This window comes from Vulpes vulpes, chromosome 4 (assembly GCF_048418805.1).
Source record: "Vulpes vulpes isolate BD-2025 chromosome 4, VulVul3, whole genome shotgun sequence".
In the NCBI taxonomy this organism is placed as follows: Eukaryota; Metazoa; Chordata; class Mammalia; order Carnivora; family Canidae; genus Vulpes; species Vulpes vulpes.
The window spans coordinates 7,557,646-7,564,350 of NC_132783.1; the positions used below are offsets into that span (position 1 = coordinate 7,557,646).

Genomic DNA, 6,705 nt, shown 5'->3' on the forward strand with positions numbered 1-6,705 from the left:
TGTTTTCATTTTGTTTAAAAGGACTGATGATTTTCTTAAATGAGTGCCTATATGTGTAAGCATCTATATTTCATTTTTAAAGTCATTAATATTTTAAAAATTGCCTTCACAAAAAATAACTCTGTAGATATCTTAGTGCTTGTGTGAATGTAAGTAATTTGTAGGTTGTTTGTATAACATCGGATAAAAATATCTGCATTAAAAAGTTGAATGAAAACTTTACAATTTAGAATTCTTCAAGAGGCTGGAAGCTTATTCAGCGGGAAAAAAAAGAATGATGTCAAAATTAATATTTTTGGAGAAAGTGACAAAATCTTTCCTCATTTCTTCTATCATTACTAATAAATTGGGATTTTAATGGTCTTAGAGTCTTGAGTAATTTTAGTCTCAATGTCTTTAATAAAGTGAATCAATAAGTAATAACTTAGTTACTTGAAAGAATTAAATAAATGAGAGATTTTATATGTTTAGAGATTAAGAGAGCTTCTATCTCCATGGCAAACTTCATTTCAGATATATGGCTAATTTCCTTAATGCATATGTAATAAAGTTGCTATCTTCTGAATAATTTGCTTTATACAGTTTCACCCTAAAAAAAGAACAACCACAACAACACAAGATGATGAAAAGATGAGCACTCTCTGTGCAAGCTTGTTAGAATTGCTATAATCCATGATTAAAATGATTTCAACTAGAGTATCCTGATCATTCCATACTTTAAAGGTTTTTAATAAAAAGTGATACATTCCTTCCATGTACTTGATTACTTTTCATTTTTTACATGAAAATCTCCAGCAAAAAATCCAGCATCCCTTACCTGTGAAAATCTAGCTATCTATCTATATTGCTCCTCAGTTTCCCTGCAATTCATTTATTTAAGATGATGATTCCTGCCATCCCTTCTTCCTCAAAACTAGATTGCTTCTCCTATTTCTCTCCATTAATGGAGAAATTGCTCTATAGTAAGATATTGGTCACCAACTCACTCTTGACTCAAGAGTTATTGACAATGACCAATGCTGTTTTCTACCTATAGCATTATTCCCTCACACCCTATCCCCAGAGATTTTGAGAACACTTCCTATGTTTGAGACAGACCTTCTCCCATAGATTTATGAGTTAACTACATACTATGGGGCTGGAACTAGCAGCAGCACTTTGAAGTTTTCTATTTCTTTTACCTTTTTTTAAGATTTTATTTATTTATTCATGAGAGACACAGAGATAGAGGCATAGCTTAGGCAGAAAAAGAAGCAGGCTCCCTGCGGGGAGCCAGATGTGGAACTTGATCCCAGGACTCTGGGATCACAACCTGAGCCAAAGGCTCAACCATTGAGTCACCCAGGTGCCCCAAAGTTTTCTAGTTTCTGCACCTCACTCCAACTTATTCTTCCACTTGTTATCTCAACTCTTTGTCTTTATATTGACATGCTCACAATCTGTCCTTTGCTAATACAGAAATCTTATAAACTATTATGCCTCATATTCTATAATATTTATATCTCCACCCCTTTACTGAATAATCTGTATGTTCAATTTGTCATTGTCTGAATAAGTATACGATTTTGTAGGTTCAAACAGGAACTTTTTATTTCAAATAAACATTAATTTGATAAAGGAGTAGAATAACAAAATTTCACAGAAAGGGCACCTGGTGAAGTCATCTCCTTCTACTTCCTTTACACCTTTATTTAGTTTGGTATTGAATCACACTTTCGGTTTTAGCCTAATTTGTATTTACTACTAATATAACTTACAAGTCTAATTTGACCCTCACGGCATCCTCATAAAATAGGTAGGTTGAATATTTTTGTCCTTAATTTATAGGAAACTGAGGTTTGAGTTTTAAAATATTTTCTCAATAGCACACTTAGTCCTCTGTCAGATTTTGCTTTTATCTAACATTTGACTTGAGAAATAAAGTAAATAAATTCATTGTCTGCAGACTGTGGGGACTACCTAGTGCCAGTACTTTCCAAATGTGAGCACTGTGTTCAGACATTTTCTCATTTAAGATATTATTAATTAGATACCAGTTTCCCTGCAAGGTAAGTGAGCTTGAGAGTGGATATAACCTCCCCCATTCACAGAGCAACAAAATAGCAAACCTGAGATTTAAAATCAGGTCAACCTGTTGCATGTAATATCTTCTTTCTACCATACCATTATTCTTCCATATTTAGGTAATTTTGTTTAAAATGAAACAAAATACAACCGTGGGGACACCTGGGTGGCTCAGTTGAGTGTCCATCTCTTGGTTTCGGGTCAGGTCATGATTTCAGTAGGGTGAGATGGAGGCCCATGTCAGGCTCCACTCTCAATGGGGAGTTTGCTTGAGATTCTCTCTCCCTCTCCCTCTGCTCCCCTACCACCACTTGCTCACACACATGAGCAATTGTGTTTTTTTTTAAATTTTTTTTTAAGAAAAAAATTTCTTAAAAAGTTTTCTTAAAAAAATAAATAAATAGGACCAGCCCAGGTGGCTCAGCAGTTTAGTGCCACCTTCAGCCCCAGGCCTGATCCTGGAGACCCAGGATCAAGTCCCACATTGGGCTCCCTGCATGGAGCCTGCTTCTCCCTCTGCCTGTGTCTCTGCCTCTCTCTCTCTCTGTCTCTTATGAATAAATACATTAAAATAAATAAATAAAATAAACTGTAGCTTAACTGTTATGTAAAGCAAAAAGGGAATATTTATCACAGATACTTCTAGATATATTCTCTGTGTTTAGTCTTACATAACTTCCTCTCATGTTTTTTATTTAATTTCTCTGACAGATTGTACCAGTAATTTGGATATCACTTACACTACATTGAAATATTGCAATATAATTTTTATAGAGAGCATTTATTTCAGTCAGAAATTACTTTTAACAAACACTACATGATCTGGAGCTATCACATTCATACATTACCTCTTCCAATTATTCAAAAGACCTTGGAGAGTTTGGTATTTGCCAAGTATTGTAATTGCCTCTATAGTTACAATTATTGTGTTATATAGGCCCCGTGTTGCTCTTTGAAAGGGGAGTGGTGACATTGAAGTATGATAACAGATAGAATAGAATGATAAAATCATAATCAAGAAAGGATACCCAAATTGGGGTAGGTGATTTGGAAGTGTGTGGGGTAGCATACCATGATACATAAAGATGGAGTGACAAGCAAATGCCAAAGCCAGGATGCATATTCCATGTAAATTAAAAAAAAAATGTATGTTTTCCCTAAAGGCAAAAGGAAAAGTGTTTCTCTTCATCAACTTCCTAGCCCCCCTGCTCCCACCTTTTCCTATGTTAAGTGGAACAGGTGAAATCTATTCTTGGATACTGATTAGATCAGGGAATGTTTTTGGTGCTGGTGGTGCTGGTGGTGGTGGGAGAATCAGAATTTATTCCTCAGAATTATGGAACGTGGTGTTTAAGTGATATTGCGTTATTTACTAACACTTGTTCTTATCAATTAAATGTATCTATCGGAACCCATATTTTTCTATCTCTCAATGTCATAAGAAAGTCACTGTATTTTCATGAATTTTTTTAGGTCAACATTCCTCTTTGTCCCCATTCTGGAAAATATCTGGGAAGAAAGGAGAATATTATTGTTTGTTTTCCTTCATAGTTGAATGTTAAATATTTTATATTTCTAAGATTTTATTTATATATTTGAGAGAGACAGTGAATGAGAAGGAGAAGGAGAGAGAATCTGAAGCAGACTCTGCCTTGAGCACCGAGCCTGATCTGGAAGCTCAATCCCACAACTCCAAGATCATGATCTGAGCCAAACCGAGAGTTGGAGGCTTAACCTACTGATGCAAAAGTGTTTCTCTTCATCAATTTACGAGCCCCCCTGCTCCCACCTTTTCCTATGTTAAGTGGAACAGGTGAAATCTATTCTAGATTTCCCTAGAGTTGTTGTTTCTTTTGGAAGTGTTGTTTAGGTACTAGTAATTTCTCAACTTCAACAAAATGTATGGTTTTTACAAAGTGACCATTGTGGTCTTAATATTTATCGAGAGAGAATAGTAGGATGTTCAGTGTCTTGAAATGTGCGATTTTTGGCATTATCTCAGGAAAAAGTAATAAATTTAACTCTAATATAAACATAATCTGTATATGTTACAATATTTACAATAACTATAATTAGATATTTTCTGTACTTGAGATACAGCGTGTAGTTCTGTGTGTGTTTAAAGAGTATAAATATTGGGTGAGAATGGTGGGATTTGGATTTTGCTAGGCTAAAAAGAACATCTCTACATCAGTGGAAGAGTCTCGCTAGTTTATTATTTATCTTGTTTTGACTTAACTGAAACCAAGTAATTTTATTTCTGATCTAGTTGCACCCAGACTCTTGCAAACATAACCAATGGCTGGCTTTAGTAAGCCTGTGTCACCCTTTACTAGCCAAGAGAGTCGAACTATTTTCTGTGCATTTTCATTTGGCAATATTTGCTTACTATTTTCTGGCCTGGTTATTTAGAGCACTCTGCAATTTTAGAGCATTCTGCAATTTAGCCTATCTTATTTAATAAACCAGCCACAAATTCTTCATTACCAATATTGAGTGAATGTTTAACTGTTACACACACACATGCACAGACAGACACATATGCACAATACCCAGGTACCTTAATAAAAGGTGAATAAATGCATTTAATAAAAACACATATTCATGTACAGATTCCTTACATTACAAGAGAGCACCTCAGTAAAAAAAAAAAAATGTTCTTTGGAAGTGTTTACATTTTGAAACTCAGGATAGTTTCTAAAGGTGAAAATTCTGATCAGCATCAATATATACTTCTCTAGTTCTTTCTTTTATTGCAGAATAACATATATTAGGATAAGTCTTAGGAATGAAATGGAACTTGTATATGGCTTATAGTTTCTTGGCTTCTCTCATCCATTTCTATCACAATGCTAGCTAAACCAAGCAGTTTAAGAATATAGAGGATCATTCACAAATTGTGGCAGGTATTCAACCTGCAAATTTCAGAGCTGTCAAGGTTGAGTGTTTCAATCAATTCCGACATCTCCTGCCATTTCCTTTCATATTCTAGCTTCTATAAATAATATCCTTTCTTAGGTACCATTTTAGCTTCACATGCTAGCTTCTTCCCCTAACATGAGGAAAGCTTGTATCTCTTAGTAATGTCTTCCTTTCTACCCTCAGTCTGAAAAAAAAAATGTGTGCTATATTAAATGAGCTACCTGATTGTGAAATGCTGTATTGAAAAGAAATGTATTGGTAGATGATGCATTCATAACAACATATTATTTAGTACTTGTAAAAAAAGATTTCTTATGAAGCCTTCTAAATTTTCAAAGAACTTACAATACTCTCTAATAAAGTAGCATACTTGTTATTTGAAATAAATGGTTTCTAAAGATTACCAATGATTTCTTCATGTATATAAATACTCAAGAATAACTACTGAAACAACTAGTTTTTTTTTTTTTTTAACCAAACAACTTGATTTTGAATAAAGTAATTCCATCTAGGATCCAACTCCAGCTTGACTTAATTATCATAGTATAAGAAGGACCTCCTTAATAAGTGCTTTCATTATTAAAAAAAAAAAAAGTCACATAAAAAAGATTTGAAGGATAATTTTCAGTATTTGTCAAGTTCAACTTATTCTTTTAATCACCACTTTTATTTGACATGTTGTCTTAAGTGGAAATTAGGAAAAGTTTTCAATTAGCAATAATCACGCCTCGGATAAACCTCATTGGCTACGACACTGCCACTACGCAAAGCTTAAGTAGAAATTAAATAAGAAAATATAAAATGCATCACGTCATGCAAACTTAGTATGTTGGAGATCATGCAACCTTGCTGTTTCTTCCATTGAAGTTTCTTAAAACTAAAAACATCGGTCTAGAAAAGTTAACTAACTTTTCCCCCAAGAATTTATGAGAAGACTTTGTAGGCAGAGCTGGAAATAGGAACACAAAGCTCCTTACTCATGATACAATAAATACATCCTCTGGATGACTTGATTTTCATGCCAGAGAGTCCTAAGCTTCAAGTAGCACTTACAGGCTCATATCTTTGCATGACAATGGAGAGATCCCACTGCTGTGTAACTGGAACTTTTATAATCTGATGTACATAATTTTAGGGAAGTGTGCTCATTTCTGTCCATGGTTTGAGTCATGGAATCTCAAATATTCCACATATCTGATTATGACTATGCCTATTCTCCATGTTTACTTGCCAAAGCTGAGCTGATGAATGTGTTTCTGTGGTTAACGTCGCTAGTCATCATCGCTCTCTGAGTCGCCTCTCCTTCCTGCATACACTTCCAGGCCATGGAAATCATGGTCAGTGATGTTCCTTGTTGTTACTGTTCTGACCAAAGGATCATGAGTGTTAGTGGAGTCGGGATCCTCAGGATCAGGTGCATTAAAGGCCTTGTCTCCACTTCCCTCTAACCTGTGTGTTGAAATGATGGGACCATGAAATAAAAATCAGCTGGATCCTAGAGCTGCCCTGACGATCCATCAGGGTCACAGGAGATTGAGTTAGTGATATGGAAAACTTCATTGTGTCAAATATGGCAGCATCAGCTAATCCTGATCAATATATGTGTCACGGAATACCCTCTGTGTATGAGTATGAAACAATCTATTTTTTTTCTTAAAACTAGAGGTTTGAAAACAATTTTCAAATGTTAAGCCTGAAATGGTGAAAAGCAATTACCTT

The 6,705-nt window shown here is 34.8% G+C and overlaps 1 pseudogene; it reads right to left on the minus strand.

Annotated features, from left to right (window-relative positions):
* Window positions 1-5,596: 5,596 nt before the first annotated feature.
* On the minus strand, window positions 5,597-5,758 carry LOC112931633 (U4 spliceosomal RNA; annotated as a pseudogene).
* Between the last annotated feature and the right edge of the window lie 947 nt (window positions 5,759-6,705).